Genomic DNA, 19344 nt, shown 5'->3' with positions numbered 1-19344 from the left:
ATTAGAGAGCAACAATGATTAAAACCTGCATGGTATTGGTACAGAGACAGGCAGGTAGATCAATGGAATAGAATTGAAGACTCAGAAATGAACCCACACATCTATGGTCACTTGATTTTTGACAAAGGAACTAAAACCGTCCAGTGGAAAAAAGACAGCATTTTCAACAAATGGTGCTGGTTCAACTGGTAGTCAGCATGTAGCAGAATGCAAATTGATCCATTCTTGTTTCCTTGTACAAAGGTCAAGTTCAATTGGATCAAGGACCTCCAATGTAAAACCAGATACACTGAAACTAGTAGAAGAGAAAGTGAGGAAAGAACCTTGAACACAGGTACAGAGAAAAATTTCCTGAACAGAACACCAATGGCTTATGTTCTATGATCAAGAATTGAAAAATAGTATTTTCTTTAAAATAGTTTTACTCACTCTTTTTTGCATCGCTGAAACTGAGTATTATGTAAACAAGATCTTAACAGTTTTTGACCTTAGATGAACAATCTTAAATGCATTTATAAATCACTAGAAAAATTGATCATATAGTCTACTAATCCCCACTGAAATAACCCAACTCCAAAAATGAAATTCAAGACTATATTTGCAAAAGAAGCAAAGACAAACACATAGAAGCTGCTGATGTATAAATGAGTTCATTTCAGTCAGTTTCTCTGGAGTTCAGTCATTAAACAACTCTACATTTCCACAGTGTTTGGAATTCTTTTTTCTTCTTTTCTTATTATTACTTCTTTTTTTACAGTCAGTTGCTGCCTTCCTATTTGTCCACCTTTCCACAGTTCCTCATTCCATCCTTCCTCCCCGCAGTCTCCAATAGAATGTCCCCCACCTCGAATAGCCTTTTTTATTACTTCCTAACCAGATAAAATTATCTTGTTATACCTGACTATAGAAAATCTCAAAGAAAAAATCTTATTTTGTCTTTCATGCTACATTGATGGATTTAAAATTTTTACTTATTCTTAGTTCATCACAGCATAATAGATAATAATAGATAATAGATGTATCTTCCTCATTGAATTTACTCACTAACTAATTTAGTGAAAATATATTTTAGTTCAAATCAATAAATATTAATATTTCTATTAAGCACGAGTTTATGGATATTTGTGTTCTTTTAATTTTTAATTTAACAAGATATTTTTTGAAATCCCTTTATTCAATACAGTGAAGTCTCATGTTTGGCAGGCTAGAGTTTAAGACACAACTCCTCTTTCTATAATTTTATCAACTTAAACAAATTCTGTTTGACCCTTCAGAACCATGTGTAAAGATTAAAAAAATAATTGATATCAATGATCTATTATCATGGGCAACTCTTGTTTCTTCTCCTCTTTGCCCCTCTTCCCTTTTCTCCTTTTCTTTTCCTTGTAATATGCACTTGGACGATCCATTAAGAATCTTTAGGTCATAGATGTATCATTCCTTAGTAAGAGAATATACTTAATTGATTTTGGAACATGATTCATAGTTTTAAAAATACAGGATTTACAAGCTTCAAAAGATACTTGAAGGATAAGAACCCTGAAGAGAAAGGCACCACCCGTCTAATATCTATCTGCTCTATTTAACCACCGATTTTATACGTGTGAAAATATAGAATCACATGTGTTTTGATCTTTCAGTGTCTGCCTCAAATAAGTTATAATTTCCAATGCTTTTATCCACTCTGAATACAGAAGAAGGCCTCTTATGATAGTGCCTGAACGAAAAAGTATTTGGTCAGGACCCCCAAGACCAGTTCTCAGCTCAAAGGTGATTAATTTACTCCAGAGGTTCAGAAGGCAGGGAATAAGAGAAAAAAACTGGAGATAGAGAATGAGGTAGAAGGGGAAGGGAACAAGAGAGAGGGAAGATGGGTATTTGTTCTAGAGTTGGGACAAAGGATTGTCTCTGGATAGAGAAGAAATGGTCATGGCTGTAGGAAAATGGCTGTTTGTAAAGGTACAAGTAGGAAATGTGTGTTAAAATGAAACATTTAATTGGCCATATTAATTACATCGGCTAAGGAGGTGGAGGTGGAGGGGCTTTTGATTGCTGGACTTCAATACTTTGATAGCTGGCACTTAATGGTGTCTTGGTGACTAGCTTTATGCCTGTAATCTAGCAGTTTCTAGCAAGGAAAGGGAAATGGGAAAGAAGGCAAGGCCTTCGAGAATCCTGTTCACCATACTTTGAGTTGTTCAGTGTCCCTCAGAATCAACATGAATCCTGATAGAGGTGGCTATCCCAGATTAGATCTACATATAAACCTTCAAGGGTGCCTGAATTTTCTTATTTTCTCCTTTTGGGGGTTTCTAGGGGTTCTTGGGAGCTCTGTAGGAATTTCACAAATCTCTTTGACCAATCTCTTGGCAGTCTGAAAGTCTGAACACACTTTCAGAAGGCAGTGTCTAATGCATGAAAAGGTACTAGGAATGCCAAATTAAAATCAACCTGAGCAGGAATTTTCCAGAAACTTTGCAATTCTTCATCACAGATATAAGCATAAAGCAGGACCACAACCTAAATATCTATGGCCAATTTTAGCCTGGGATGTTTTCTGTTGTCATTACATTGTGTATTGGTTGCTCATATTAAAAAAACATTATAAGCAATTATGAAAAATAACCATAACACATTTATCACATTTATTTTCCAATATTTTGCATCTATAGAATTCTTTTCAGCAGAATCAATGGATGAAACGGACAATCAGAAGCCCTGTGTACAAGGCTTTTCTCTCTGTCTCTCTCTCTAAGCATGCTCTTTCACTCTCCATTCCCATGGAGTCATTTAAAAGAAGTCCTGTAGTACGTCCCACAGCAGTGGTTCAAGCATCAGTTGAGTAGATTTAGAAAGAACAAGAAAATGATCTTACAAAGTTGCATTGGACAGTGGCTGTGGTGCCATTTTATACACACATACTTCAATAAAAGAAAATAATCCTAGCAGTTCAATGCGGAGTTTTATTGTATCCAATCTTAGCTAAATGGCAAAGAAGTAGCAGAAGCTTTATTTACATTTTCTTTTCCATTTGTAGTGTTTCAGGTTTATTGAGATCCACGTAAACACTGCTTTATCCAGTTCGGGATGTTACATGTTATGAAAAACAACATGCTAAATAAAATAGAAAAATAATTTACAAACATCCTTTCCCAGAAGACTCTACACCTATCTTTTTATTTATTTATTTACTAAAACAGAAAGCTAATAGAAGTTGAGGCTGGATTTCAATGTTTTTCCCAAACTAGTGTTGTCAGGAAAAAAAAAACTGTTTTCTAGTGGTTATATGCCAACAGGAAAGAAAAAAATCGTCCCATTCATTATTCTGGACAGATCAGAAATCTCCCTTGGGAAGTCAGTAAACCTCTGCTGCAAAGAGTAAAGCTGTAATATACTGTCAGCAATGATTTGCCTTGGCAGGGGATGGACAATGTGATCTAACAGTCCCTTTTATTTCTAATTTCTGTGATTCCTTTTTCTTCAAGCCTTATAGAGTTCTCTTAGCCCAGTGCTGTGACATACCGAGTCAGGATCTCCCAGAGTTATCAAGCACTTTGGAAAATACAGATTCTGCAGGCTAACACTTTTACAATCCATGTGTTTTGAGCCAGGCCACTGTAGTTACGTGCCAAGTTTGATATTCTTATGAGGTAATGTAGATAGTTGGTTAATTCTTTTATTTTTTTTATTAAATCTTCCTGGTGATCAAGTTCAACAAAGATTTAAAGCTGTGGTTCAGTTGGCAACAGTATTTTCAGGGCTTAGTGGTCATGAATCTCAAACACCCCTTTGTACTGTAGCAGCTACCAAGGTAGTTCCTTTACATGCAGATTTTGTGCAAAATGTCTTCACATCCTGCCTTGATGGTAGGGTGAAGTTTAAATTCATCAAGGTGTTCTTTTTTCCTACACTGTCCCCTTGTTTGGTAAAAAATTACATACCGAGTTCATTTGAATCTACTGGTCAAGAGCAAGGTAATGAAATACAACAGGTACTCGGAGTACCCCTGCCTAAGTGGCTTAATTCTAACAAGGATTCAAGAAATCCCTGTGGTAATTATATAAAACATAGACTAGTAATGGAACAATGCATACTAAAGAAAAAGAAATAAGGAAATGAAGGCAGTCACTGTTCTCAGTGAGCCCAGTCTGGCCAGGCAGCTGGGGACGTTTTCTTATTACTATCCTGAATACATGTGTTCTTTTACTTTTGCCTCTTAGTTGCCACTCAAAGGATGGGTTACTGTTTTATGCAGTTCAGCGTTTTGAGTGTATGACAATGCTTAATAAATACTGGTTCGTTAAATTATGTAGTGCAGTCTAGGTACCTTATACTTTAAGGTTCATCTGTGTCTGAACATATTTTCAAAATTAAGAAAAACGAATCTGGAAACTTACCTCGGCCTTTCAATTCTTGGAAAAACAATAAAAGTAGAAGTTCTTGGAGCAGAGCTATTGTATGTTTTATTTACAACAGAATTCCAAGGGCACAGAAATAGGTCACAGTAGGGTCTCAATATAAAGTGAAGGAACGTCTTTTGAATTGGAATTCTTTTTCCTACTAAAGTGTGTACTGTTATTTTTCCTGCCTGAATTTGCTATGGCGTTTTAAGAAGCAAAGTTCAGGAAGCCTTGTGTGAAACTCCAGTATATTTCTGAACTTTATAACAAACTTTTAAAATAAATAATATCAAGAGAATCTTAACATGATGTATGAGGGACAGGAGGAATTTCCCACTGCCTTCTCATGCGTGTGGTCCAGAACTCTCAGGCTCCTTTCTCCTTTCCCATTTTCTTCCTATTATCGTTCCAGAGAAAGCTTCCCCTAGAGGGAACTATCTGAAATTCATTGATATTAATTTTTAAAAGAGCAATAATGACCACTAAAAGTATTAAGTTCTGACCTTTCTCTCTTCCACTGGGATTTTTGCAACCCAAGTAATTAGGTAGAGGGATGCTTTTTTAATTGTCTATAAAAGCTTGTGGATTTCCTTTATTTTGTTTTTATTGTAATTTAGGTTGAGAAGTCAATCATTTTCTGGCATGTTTGAATAGAAGTATATATTGTAGATATACTTGACTTTTATAGTAGGGGTTGGTTTCAATGTCTCTGTGGATTAAAAGATTTTTTTTAAGCCTAACCGGATACAGCAAGAGTTTGTAGTCTTTTGCTATCTCAGCTTCTGTGAAGTAGCATCCCACAGTGTATTTATACTTATTGAGGCCTGCTCTATGTAACCAAGATAGTAGCTTCCCTCTGTTCTTGACTGTGCATGAGATCTTGCTCAAGTAGTTTTCTTCACTATACATTTCAGAGCCAAGTCTAGGTAATGGTGATACCCACAGTGGGCTGAGTCAATAAACAAGACACCCTTCCACAGACAGGACAACACACCAACCTGATGTAGATAATAACTAGAGGATACTCTCTCTCTTAAGGTGATTCTTGGTTGTCTAAAGTTGGCAGTTAAATCTAACTATTACAGTAGAGCACACTGTAGGCTGGGGTGAGAAAATAAAGACTTCTGTGCTATTAATTAGTTCCAATATAAATTTTGTATGCTGCAAAATATGCTGAAAATCTCTCGTTTTAAATATTTTGTTTTGCTCTTAAATTATACTCTATGAGAAATGGATTTTGCATATGAGTGCGGGTACCTACAAGGGAGGTATCAGATTTCCTAGGGACAGGGTTAATCTGTTGCGAGTCAGTCACCCTTTGTGGATGCTGGGACCTGGACTCGATTCTCTATAAAAGCTATGGACTCTTAACTGACATGTCATCTTTCTGGCCTCCCTCCCCAAATTTCCCCCACTGAGTGTGTACTCCAAATCCATAGCTTAAACTCCTTGTTGTCAGTTTAGTACTTTTAGGAGATAAGTAGTTTTTCTCATGAATGAATTTGGTGATAATATAACACAGACCTTAGAGAGCACCTTGCCTCTCTTAAATTGGGGGAAATGAACCAAGAAGCAAGACACTCTGCTTATATGTTATGACTGTTAGCTTGGTGTTTTTTCTAAAACTCCTAAGAGTTTGGGTGACTGTTCCTCTTTTGCCTGCGTTTGGGACTTTTTTAAAATCTTATTGGGTGGCTCTGTCTGGCCTCCACAGGAAGGCCTTTGCCCTCTCTTGCTGTTTCTTGTTTTGTTGTGTTTGGTTGTTGTCTCTTAGCAGTCTACTTCTTTCTGAAGGGTAAGGGTTGGGGTTGATGGAAGGTTTTGTGTGTGGTTGGGACTGGGAGGAGGGTAACGTGGAGAAACTGTGGTTAGGACGGGTTGTATGAAAGAAGATTATATTTTTAATAAAAAAAATAAGCAGGACCCTAGCCAGACACATAATCCACCAGCATCTTCATCTTTAACTTTTCAGTTTCCATATCTGTGAGAAACAATTGATTGTTGGTTAAACCCATCAACTCCAGTACCTTTGTTATGGCAATTAAAAGACCAGAAAAATCTCTAGCAGTACAGCATTGAAACCTTCCTGGAATTTTCTAGAACTGGCTTTGTTTTTTTTTTTTTTTTTCCAAATGTGATTCTGAGATGTTAGCTATATTTTCTAAATTATTTCTGTTGTACAGATGAAAATTATAAAAACATTACACAATATACATTCTCAGTTAACATATTGAAATATTTATGGCTGTTTCAATTCTTAAATTAAGAAGTATGTTCTATTGCAAGTAATGCCTTGAAATAAAAGAGGAACAAAAATATGTGTATCATGTTTATGTTAATTGCTTGATGCCACCTTTTTTTTTTTTTTGGAGCTGGGGACTGAACCCAGGGACTTGCATTTGCTAGGCAAGCGCTCTACCACTGAGCTAAATCCCCAACCCCCGTTTTTAACTATTAACCATAACCATACACATCCCACAGCTTAATGCATCTTTACTATTTTAGGATTTTCTTATTTAGAAAGAAGAAACAACTATTATTTGTTTAAGGAATTTCATGAACATAAAAGCTATTTTTAAGCTATGTATAAAAGCTAAATTTATTAAATATTTGGGGATTTGGGGTGTGTGTGTGTGTGTGTGTGTGTGTGTGTTGTGTACATTTGTGTGTTTGTAGGCTCCTGGACCAATGGAGGCCTAGGAAGGACATTAGATATCTAACTTTACTGATTCTCATGTGTGTAAATTACCTTTGGCAAGGCAAGGAAACAATGGGAAACTGGGATCCATTTCTCTCCCCTTTCCCCTCCTCCAATACTGGAGTTACTTCTAGAAACATCTTTTATCTGGGTGCTGGGGATTTAAATTTGTATCCTCCTGTTGTCACAGCAAGTGGCTTTACCTGTTGAGCCCTACTTTACACACTTTCAATTCCCTGCTTAGCTAGGTCTACCAACCAGCATTAAAAGGTTAGGTGATAAATCATCCAACCTTAAGCCAGCGCCTGCTCCTGAAGTTCTAAACTACATATGTATTCTACTTTTGCTTCTCCAAGATACTTGTAAAATTCTTTGCAAGTGATCAGACTACTACAGAAGTCAATAGATAAATACTGGCTGTAAGAACAAATAGGTATTTATGATGTTTATTTAGAGATCTGGCAAGTGATACATGCCAAGAACTTTGAGAGCACTGGTATTTTTTGATTGTTTGAGGAACTATATAAATAACTTCAACATCTTTCAAACTGAATTCCGAGGATTAAAGTCTAAGCTGTTGACTACTTAAGGTGGGGCTTTTAATGCTTGACTTACATTTCTCCTCCAAACATACAATCAGTGTTCTGAGTGCCCATAGAAAATATATACAAGCTCAACTCTATGCTTGCATAACCCTTTCAGTTCATCACTTTCAGTAACCAGATAAACTGTACGACATTTGGTGGATAGACAGTGGAGTATGCTACAGCTCTGAACACAATGTGTGTGCTTTCTGGAATTTTCTGTGTATTGCATGTGAAACGCTCTCTTTGTTAAGAAGTAAAACCCAAAGGATGGACCAAAACCAAGAGTGTTTTCCTGGCACAAGTTTAACTTCTCTCACCTGAAAGGGGTGTTACATGTATGATAAATAGTGAGCAGACTCCATTATCTAACTATCAATCATTCACCCTTAAAACTGAAGCCTTCACGTGTATATTTTAAAGTGATGTACTAAAAAGATGGAAATTATGATTTCAGATAAAAGCAGTTCTAAAAATATATTAAATGTAGGATTAAAATTAGATAATGTAGCAGTCGATTTCATCTAACGGAGAGAAGACTGGAAAATGAAGAGCAGCAAAGGTTTCCGGTTAGACCACTTTTTGGAGAACACGATGTGAGATTCTCGGCACAGCAGTGCTGAGAACCACACTTCAGAGGATTTGCAGCCATGAAGACCCTAGCCATGAGAAACCTCTGGTGTTGCTACTGCTGTCAGATATATGACATGTAACACTACATGATGAGCCAGTTGATAAGCTTCTATAACTCTGGTTCCTGAATCTTACTTCCCTGTTGGAGAAACCCCTTATTCTATTCCTTCTTCTAATAATATTTATAGATAATTCATTTTAGTCAAACAATGAGAGTTTCTTCCCAGGACCTTTAGTTCTCCTCTAACCTTGATTCCATTGTACAGGTTGTCCAAAAGGATAAATAGTTTAAAGGGGAGAAGGGTGCATGCGACTGTACATGAGATTTTAGTGATTGATAGCATGGCTAAGTAGATATTGGGAGAAAAACAGTTTGAAATCAATAAACAGGTGGCTTCTGAATTTTAGACTAAGTGCCCATCATCCCCAAACAGAGAAGGTTCATATTAATAAAGTGTTGGTTGACATTTTCAGCCTGACACAGAAAATTCAGGCTTTATTTCAGCAATCCCTCAAAGACCAATACAAGAAAGTTATTTTAGTCATTTAAGTGTGACAGGCAGAAATATTTGTCTAGACCCCAAATCACTAACTTCATTAGCTGTCTGATAGAGGTCAAAAAAGAAAATCAAAACAATCATTGGAATAAAAGCAAAATAAACGTATTGTTTCTGGCTCTCCCCATTGCCTAGAATAGTTATGTCAAAGCCAAGTTAGAAGTTCTATTAAGATTAACTATTTCAGGGCTGGGGATTTAGCTCAGTGGTAGAGCACTTGCCTAGGAAGCACAAGGCCCTGGGTTCGGTCCCCAGCTCCAAAAAAAAAAGAAAAAAAAAAGATTAACTATTTCAAGCCATTCAAATGCTATTGTTACATCACTGGGAAGTTATGTTTTATAATTTTCTCATTTGCTTGAGAACATCACGGCCATATAAAAGAACACATTCCTCCTATATCTGGTCTGCCCTGTACCACTGACAACAGGTCCCCCAATGGCGTTTTATAGTTTCAAGTCCTCAATGTTCCTCAATACATACTCAGGAAGGAAAAATAAAGATCAGTGCAAGGCAAGTAATGTGGTGATTTAAAAGAGCTGTGTCCCATATCCTTAACATATAATTCACATCGTGTGCTTTAGTACGCATGTCGGTAGCATTCCACACACCCCTGAAAGCCCTCCAGTGTCTATATGTCACCATAACCATAAGGACTGACAAAGGAATCTTTCCTTTAGTTGGGTCTATGCAGCCTGCCATTGATTGACAGCTTCAAATGTTACTTCTTGGGCTTGATTCCAACACTTACACAGGAGCCTCTTAATATTCTCACATGCCCAAATGTGATCATATTTGGTTATTATTTCTCTTAAATGAAGTCATTCTGTTAACCTAATATTTAAAGAGGTTAAATATTTAAAAGTGTGTATCCATTTGCATATGGTCTCATAGATTCCACTCTTTAGAGAAGCTAATTTTAAATGTTAATGTCAGTGGTTCAGTCATTTTTTAGTACTTCTACTCTTACTGCACAGTAAGCTGTTTAGAAATTTTAGGTAAATTTCTGTTTTACTTGTTGTAACACCTATAGAATATGCACAGCATTACCTAAAGTCAAGCCTTTTATTTAAATTATTATTTAGAATATGCTTTTTTAGGGGAGAGTGATCCATAATTCTACTAAATCAGATATTCCCCTAAATATCTACAACTTTCAAGCTGGAAGCAACATGCTTAGAGAAAAGTAAGTATGGAGAATAAGACACACCTGGGTTCAGTCCTTGCTAATAGCAAACAGACAGACAGACGCAGACACAGACAAACACAAACACAGACAAACACAGACACAGACAAACACACAGACAGACACACACACACACACACACAGAGAGAGAGAGAGAGAGAGAGAGAGAGAGACAGAGACAGAGACAGAGACAGAGAGAAAGAGAGAGAGAGAGAGAGAGAGAGAGAGAGAGAGAGAGAGAGAGAGAGAGAGATTATGACGTCCATCCATCTATCACCTTAGGCAAATCTCATAACTCTTTAAGTTAAACCGGGGGTAATTAAATAGTGTAACTTAATTAAAGCATGTAGTAGGCTGGGTGGCAGCTTATTATTTATTTCCTGTCCTTTCTGCTTCAAAATGTTTGTTTGAAGATGTATAGGATATTTAGGATTTGACCATAACAAAAAAATTAAAGAACGAATCGACTAAATAGAGAACATTGCAGTAGACAGACTGTGCTAATCGTATTGCCTAGGTTGCAAATTCCTCATGTCTCATCATTCTGGCATGTGGATGGTACTGTCAAAACCAAGGCAAGACACACTTCACATCTGGAGGAATGTTTCTGATTGGAAGTAAAATCCAAACGCCGCTGCCCTTGATGAGGGACCTGTACAATGAATGGGTTGTGGGTGTGGGATTCAAACTATAATAATGTATTGGAGTTGTGATAATCAGGTGTTTTGTTTACAAGGTGAGCGTGCATTGAACACATCCAATCATGCACACAGCTGTCCTGCTGGTCTTTATTGCTGCTCTGTCTTCTCATTTTCAGTGGGAATAGGAGATTTTTCAAACACGATGTGCTCTGTGGCAGACACCTTCGGTGTTTCTGTCAGAGTTTTGAAGCTCTCCTCTATTAGGAATCTGCTGTTGCTTAGAATGTAGCAGAAGGTTGTATGTGGAGGTTTTAACTTTTGTCGTTTAACAACGTGTCATCTCAGAGGCATCTTGGGAAGTGAGGTGTGGTCTTGCCTATCCCTTCCTTTTCCTGTTCCACCTGCTCCACACTTAATCACTCTGATTTTCCTTTTTCCCATCCCTTCTCTTTCCTTGTCTCTGTCTCTTCTTCCCTTCTCGACATGTTTTCCTTACACTTTATGTCTCCTGTTTTCTCTTTCTCCTCTCTTTCACCTCTTCTTGTTTCTATTTTACTCTTTCCAGTCTTTTCTCTCTTCTTTCCCCTCCTTCCTTTCTTACAACAATAAAACACATGATTTTGTACACCTTACAAAATTAGCAGATTCTCCAAGTAGGAATTTACCCATCTTCAGGCTTGTGCATGAAATTATGATATTTTCCATCATTTTTAACCTCACACAACTGTACTGAAACATGCTGAAAACGGTTTATTTATTTGTTTGTTTGACAAAACATTTTCAATATGTAGGACTGGGTGTCTGTCAAATCATAATCCTGCTATCTCCGCCTCCATAGTCCAGAGACTGCAGGTGTTTGAAGACTCCTGGACCCCAGAAAACTAGTTTCTGAAGAGATTAGAGAGGGAAGTATCTATGAAGTTCTTCCCTGAATGCATGGAGAGGTCGTGTTATTGTATTTTAATTTCATTTAGGTTTTTGGCTTCGTGTCTGCCTTCATTAGCTGTGCATCGTTGTTCTGGTAGTTCTCAACACTCTCTTTGTTCACCACTCAAGCACCGGCCATCTTTGAGCGCTTCCCTGGGGACACATATTGACTGTGTTCTCTTCACGCTACACACACACACACTTCACCACAGCATTGTGAACGCAGGTTTCTGCTGATGCTGGGGCAGTACTGCATCACCGAGCTACATCCTCAGCCTCTAACATTTAAATTGAACAAAGCATCTAACTCTGGGTACCATTTCATTTCTATTTACAGGCAGAGAAGTACTTGAGGCTTAGAAAAGTTAAGTACGATGCCATAGGTCACACAGTGAAGGGTAAGCTGAGATTCTAACACTAAACAATGAGTCTAAATTATTTCTTGACTTTAACTTAAGACTTTCCAGTAGTAGACATGTGATTTTTAAATATATTTACAGGACGTATGATGTTGAGTTTCTATAATAATTGTTTGAGGTCAGATAAGACAAGACAAACTCCAAGTCAGGAGTAATGGAAATGAGCATAAGTTGGCGTGCATACATTCCCTTGATTTTTGAAATTCAGTTTAAAAAAATATTCTCTCAAGTTGAATATTCGGATGTAGAAGTAGGGAAAAAAAACCATTTATGGGTACCTTACATAAAGCCTTGTTTCTGAAAGAGCACTTTGGATTATGTTGAAATTTTAAAAGAAATTGGAAATAAGAAACAATTCTTTCAAATAAAAGAAATTTTGTACCAGAAGACAGATTACTATGTTAGCTAATTAATTTATCAATGGGAGACATAAGCCACCTTCATCTATGATCCTTTACTTTATATTTCATCTCAAAATGTAATACACATGCCCAAAGCATTTGAATGCCAACAGGACATCATGCATGGCAAATATAATTTCTTTCTGCTTTTAAAACTCGTCTAAATTGTACCCAGGGGAACAGAGGTGGGTCTTTGATAAGGTTTTCTAAAGCTGCTGTTTGCGAAGAAATTAGGAGAGTTTTTCAATTTGATATTTTCTAGATTGACAATTTCATTCCGTGGCTCCTTCTGTGTTTCTGGGCTCTGGTTTTAATTATCGCTTAGAGTAAGTGTACTGGATATGTACTTATGAGCTCCTCATTTCCCCTGTGGACTACACTGTGGGTTACAAAATACAATTTCCATTTTGTCTGCTGATGGCCTAAATAAGGTACACACAAAACAACAAGGATGGGCTTCTCAATTTAGCACGGTAAGATGTTCATGTAACAGGGGCCCTAGGGGTTAGATTAGAGGAGAAAAAAGAAATAGATTCTACCTCAGTGGAATTGAACAATTTTTAAAAGATTTAGCACAAAAGAACTGGGCCATTCCACACTATGAACACTTAAAAATCTAAAAATAATATAATTTTTCCTATTCTTTAATTTAGGGATCCATGGCATGCATGCAATTATATCTTACATGATATTTTAAGCACAACTATCACAGATACAAAACTGTTAGAGAAAAATTAAGCATATGAATACCATGACAAGGTTATATTAAAATATTTGGGATTATAAGGCATGTGGCATATGTATCAGACCCCATTTTATTTAATTCCTTACAGTGGCATTCTCCATATTTTAAGTCAAGTATAGATGTTAGTACAATATTTTAACATAAAATATATGAAAATAAAAAATATGAAAGACTAATTCCCAGTTTTAAAAATTAATTTTCCCTCTACTTAATTATTTCTTCATCTCATTTCCTCTGGTGTGAGCCTTTCTGGTGAATATGCAATGTAGGTTGTAAGCCATAATTCTTAATATAAGCATTAATGCCATAAACATGAGCAAAATTTAATGGGTCTTCATCATTATCTTAGTTATAGGGACCTAGAATGTTCTCCTGCATGGTCAGGTTCTAGGAAATTAATGGGACAGCAGGTATATATTAAACAGATAAAACATCACACAATATCAGGCATGGTTCCCTAGCAAAATCGTGGATCTTAGAGAACTTGCAACCACCACTTTATTAGACCAGCATAATCCCTAGCTGCATTCTAAATATTCATCTCTATGCCCACAGATAGCCATAGTCCTCACCCCTCATCAGGAAAACTTCTCTTTACAATAGATAAAGCCATTATAGAAAATCACAGCCAACCGAAGTGTAGAGTTGTGGAGTCCAGTCCCAGTGGATAAATCTACAATACAACTGCCACACTTAATGCTTAGAGTCATTGAAGAAGAGAGGACTGAAAGAGTGAGGGAACCAGGGAACCAGGGAGTTTGTTATCCACTAGCCTCCATCCTAAGGAAACTCAAACCTGTGCATTCAATGCCACATTTTGGCTGGATACTCCTGGCATCTTCTTGCTCATGTTTGTCACATTTTACTTCTCCACTCATCATCAAACAAACACGTCTTTTCTTCTGGAGACAATGGCAAATGATAGTTTAACAGACATAAGGGATATTCCAAATGTATCACATGTCCTGTTGGCTAAGAGAGCAGGACTTTCAATGATAACATGTTCGAGATGTCAGAGACAATTGAAACAGACCAGGAAGAATGGGCGGGTTTGAGCATTTGATGAATCAGCATTCTTCTACATGGATGAAAAGGAAGTAAGGGACCTACCAAAATACTTTCAATGTGACCAGAGTGCACTGATTTTATCTTGTTATTTACTCATCCTTTCAATTAGATGTAACTTCATTTGCACTTTCTGAACATGGCCTGAGATAGGAAGGGTGTCCCTTCTGGGAAATACTTGGTTCACTCTAAGGTATTTTTAAGAGATAACCCTTTACTGACTAAGTCTGAAAAGTTGTGCAAACTCAACTGAGTCTGACTTATTTTTTATCTAAAATCCTAGTCACTAGGAAACCCTTTACTGTAAATACAGTTACTAGACATCAATTACAATTAATAGAAAGCAAAGGGAACTATACATTATAATGGATATGATATTAGGGTAACATCTATCATGATCAATGCAGTCATTTAGGATTTTCCAATTGCATTTAAGAAATTAGAAGAGATAAAAAAGTTTTATATGTTAAATAGCTTTCTCCTTTTTGTCCTTTAAAAACATGTCTGTGTTTGAAGGACAGGAAGCAGTCAACACTTGTGAGTAAGCAGGAGGACTTTCTCTGGAATCATTGGAATATAGAGAGCCTGATTTGGTTGCATTTTCCTAAAAAACTGGAGGTGTGGGATGGACATGTAAATATGGACAGTTCTCTGGTGAGCCAGTCTAGACCAAAAGTGGAGCATCTGGTTTTGCAAGAGATTTTTCTAAAGGCAATAAAGCAGAGAACAATAGAGGAAGATACTCAGTTTCTTCCTCAGGCATCTGTACACCCATTTACATGCTCCACACCTGCACATACAACACACAGATATAACCCCTTTAAAATATGTGGTTCGATAACATCATGGACAAATATTTTGAAGAGTCCTAGTTCAGTGAATAATGATCTCTTATCAATTCATCCATAGAACTGAATTATTTTGGCCTTTTGGAATTCTAACTTGGTCACTTAAAGTATCTCTTTTTGTTTTATTATTAATATAGCCCTTCTGGTGGTTTGAGTAAGAATGGGCCCTCTAGGCTCATCTATTTGAATGCTTAGAGAGTGGAACTATTTAAAAGAAGTAGGAGATGTGTCCTTGTTAGGGTAGGTGTGGCTTTGTTGGAGGAAGTATGTCACCAGGGCTTGGGCTTTGCAGTTTGAGATATTCAAGCCAGGCCCAGTGTCACTCTCTGTTCCTGCTGCCTATGAATCCAGATGCAGCACCCTCACTTACCATGCTTTCCTGAGTGCCTCCAGGCTACCCATCATGAAGAAATGGACCAACTGTATTAAACTATAAGCCAGCCCCATTTAAATGCTTTCCTTTATAAGAGTTGCCATGGTCATGGTATCTTCACAGCAATAGGACACCCCTTCCTTTCTCATTCCTTCTGTATTTAAAAAAATCATTTATTTAATATATATATTAATCATTTAGATGAGCATTGAGAAATGAATAATATTCTCGTGAAATATATATTTTAATGGGACAAGACAGAGGAAATGAATACATAGGATATATTACAAGGTAATATACAAACTGTCAAATGTCGACAAAATCATATAGGTAATTAAAACAAGTGGAAAGTAATAAAAAATTCTTTACTTTAGAGTGTAAGCTAGTTAGAAACACATTATGGACCGAGTGCCATGTGGGTGAAGGCAATTGTGAAGGATGTGCTGATTCCTGCCGGGATGAACAGTTCACTGTCTGTTACTTGATAGTGAATTTTTCTCACATATTGAAAAAAAAATCTTATCCTCAAACAAACATCATACTCATCCATGGCTAAATATTCTAACAGGTCTATCTAAAGGGAAATGTCTTGCTAGATTCTTTACTGCAAAGTCATAAGACTTCAGGGTTGTGAATATTTATTCAAACACCCACATTTTTTTCTTTTCTCTCTTTTCCCCTCTAATCTGACAACCATGATTCCAATTTTTCTCAGAGATGAAGAATACGTTAGGAACTTTCCTTTGGCCATCTTCACTCTAAAATGTAAGCAGGCTCTGACCAATCAGTAGAATCCATATCTTTGTGATTCTGAAACTTACTCCAGAAATATCTGTGGCACAAGACAAGTTTATTCCAATCATTAGCTCTCAGGCGAGAGACTGTTGGAGAGTACAGTTTCAGTATAATGGGATGAAATTGAGGGTGTAAGCCTAAAGTTTCAGATGCTCAGCTTGTTATGGTGTGAAAGAAAAGTGTCTGAAATAAAGCCAGAAAGGAGGAGAACAGATCCAAGAAGGGATAGAAAACCCTGGCAATATCGTCTTAGCAGTTAGATCCAACTGTGCCTGAATCCATTATGTATGGACTTTTCTCTACGCCATCCAATAAATTACCATATTGGAATGTACTATTAGAATTACCTTTCTGTATTTGCATCTAAACGCCTCATGGTGAAAAGAATCTGTAGATTCATGTCTGTTTACAATGCCAAGTATGCAAGAAGAAGGGGAGTATTGTTGCAGTAAAAATGGCTGTTCTGTTCTGTGAATGCTCTCATATCTTCCTCCCAACCTCTGCCTCTTTTTCCAGCCCATCACTTAACACATCCTTGTCTTTTGTTTTCTTCTGTGGTCCATTATGGTCAGAAGGCTTCCACACATTCTTACCTTTAAGGGGATGACGGTTTCGGTGCAACGGAGAGCACATGCTTCTACGGAATATAAGATTCAATCACATCCTGGGAATATGTTACAGGGAACTTTAGTCTGTAGAATGTGCAGGGCTTAGAGTTATCTGACTGAAAGTAATAAACACTTCATTATTGCTATTTCTATATGAAGTCATATGTCTCCGCCCCCCCCCCCATTCATCTAGAGGGTTATTTATCAAACAATGACTTCTCAAATGCCTTTAATCTGGAAATATCTTTGAGCAACTATTAAAGCAATGAAGTCTGGAGTTATAGACAACTAGGAGAACACCTGCCTATTATGTCTGAGGCTATGTGTTAGCTCCTCACAACAATGAAACCAAAACAGTATAAGCTGTCTGAGAGCGTCCACATTGGTGCCCACATTCAATTAGTAACTTTCTCTGTTCACGACGAGTCAAATAGATCTGGAAGTATCTGAAGTCATTATAAGTGATATATTTATTTATTTATTTATTTATTTATTTTTTTTTTTTTCCGGAGCTGGGGACCGAACCCAGGGCCTTGCGCTTCCTAGGTAAGCGCTCTACCACTGAGCTAAATCCCCAGCCCCAGTGATATATTTATTAAAATGCAAGTGTGCTATGGGTAAAATATTCTTTTTTTTTTCCTCACAATAGTGATTTTATTAAATTAGTTGCTTTATAAAACATTGCAGATGTCATAATTGTTAACATAACAATTTACCAAACTGTAGTTAACTGGTGCAGTTTGCTGAGCATGGTTTATAAAGAAAAGGAAATGCCAAAACCCTGTTAAAAGTTTTTCCATTGCAGCCTAGAAGAACAAGATTTGTTTCTCAGACACTTGAATCAGGCAAACAGAAACAGAGTTCCCTCCCCCATTTGAAGTCCTCCATCAAAAGAAACAGGCTGATAAGTAACTAGACAGTCAATGCACTGGTGAGTCCACACTTGCACTGTAATAATGGAGAAGTTTACCTTCTTCAGCTTCAAAGTCGGAGGGTTTTGGTCATTAAAATCTTAAGTATCAAACTAGTACTTTTCAGCCACAGTATCTTCACTCTGAGATAAACATTCTTCTTCACAACAAGTTTTTAATATCCTCACCTCAATTTTAAGACAAAGCAATTTTAATACTAGGTGCATCCCACATGGCCTTGCTGCAAACTGCTTCTCTTGACAAGTTATGAAGTAGTTCAAGGAGGTATGGTTAAGGCTGTATTACTGAATGGTGCTGGTAAATACTACACTTTTTTTTTGTCATGTTGCAACCTTTGTTTCCAATTTAGTGACTGCTGCTATGGAATCGGATAGCAACAATGACAACATTATTAGGTTTGTTTTGTTTTTAAACTATGATTTAGTAGCAACTGAGGTTCCCAATTTTAACCCCTTGGCAACAAGATCCAAGTTCCCTCATTTGCACATTAGCACCTGAGTGTCAAGGGGTTAAATAACCAGCACAAAGATACTGCACTTCTGATTGTAGCATTTGGCAGAACTGAAAGGAAAGGAGGTTGTGCTACATGTTGAAGGGATTGTGGGCAACAGAAAGGAGACACCAGAAGATAAAATGTCACATGAAGTCTTCATAGTCTTGTACATATCCTCCATCATATCCACCATAGTCTGCCAGATCGTCTTTCATGGTGGCCTTTAATCCCCCTCCAGGTACCACACCTTTCTTCTTCTTTTTGGCTTTGCTTTGCTTTTCCTGCTTCTGTTTTTCACTGCAGAGCACAGTCAATGAGTTGGTAATCTTTTTCAAGTCATCAATTTCCAATGAAATACAGACATCTCGAACTAAGGCTTCCAAAAAACTGGAAAATATTCTTTAATAAGCAAATTTGGCCCAAAGTGATTCTTACCAGAAAAAGAATTTACAGAAATTTCATAAGTAATTCCTCGTGTATGTGTGCATGTGTGCTTGCGTGTGTGTGTGTGTGTGTGTGTGTGTGTGTATGTGCACATGTGTTCCATCTTCTTTCCCATGTTGAATTATTTCTGCAATACAAATGCCGGTACTAAAACTGCCCTCCGATTAGAATAAAAGCAGAGGACTTTAGCTGCTGCCCCAATATTGATCTATCCCAATATCACCTTGATCTGAAGTGTTTGCCATCTCCTGAAAGCACCTGTAGAAATTCCTGCCCTTACTAGTCTCCCTGCTTTCACAGCTGGAGCTAACACAGAAATCAAGCTGAAAGGAGGAAAGGAGGAAATGTAACAGCTTGGGGAAATTAAAGCGTCTGTCTTTTCTTCTACTAAATGGTAGCACTGCCGAACAGGTGATGCCTCTGCACTTGGATAAATAAAGTATCATGGTCAATTTTCCATAAAATCCCTGCATTAGTGAACCAGCCAGAGCTCTTTCGTCATTTTCCATGCATTTTCCACTTTCAGTAAACTGGTTTCCAGTCACCTTTCATGGTCTACATTTATCTGCTCATGGTTGATGAACACAGACTCTCAGAA

At 37.2% G+C, this 19344-nt stretch overlaps 1 protein-coding gene and 1 pseudogene across 12 annotated transcripts in view; both read right to left on the bottom strand.

Annotated features, from left to right (window-relative positions):
- Positions 1-19344, bottom strand: part of Tenm3 (teneurin transmembrane protein 3) — a 2726621-nt gene that overhangs the window by 1465960 nt on the left and 1241317 nt on the right. The window lies entirely within an intron of this gene.
- LOC134482377 (large ribosomal subunit protein mL48-like) overlaps positions 1-19344 on the bottom strand; it is a 52575-nt pseudogene extending 33231 nt beyond the window's left edge.

Source organism: Rattus norvegicus, chromosome 16 (genome assembly GCF_036323735.1).
Source record: "Rattus norvegicus strain BN/NHsdMcwi chromosome 16, GRCr8, whole genome shotgun sequence".
Classification (NCBI taxonomy): Eukaryota; Metazoa; Chordata; class Mammalia; order Rodentia; family Muridae; genus Rattus; species Rattus norvegicus.
This window is presented reverse-complemented; position numbering and strand designations above follow the sequence as displayed.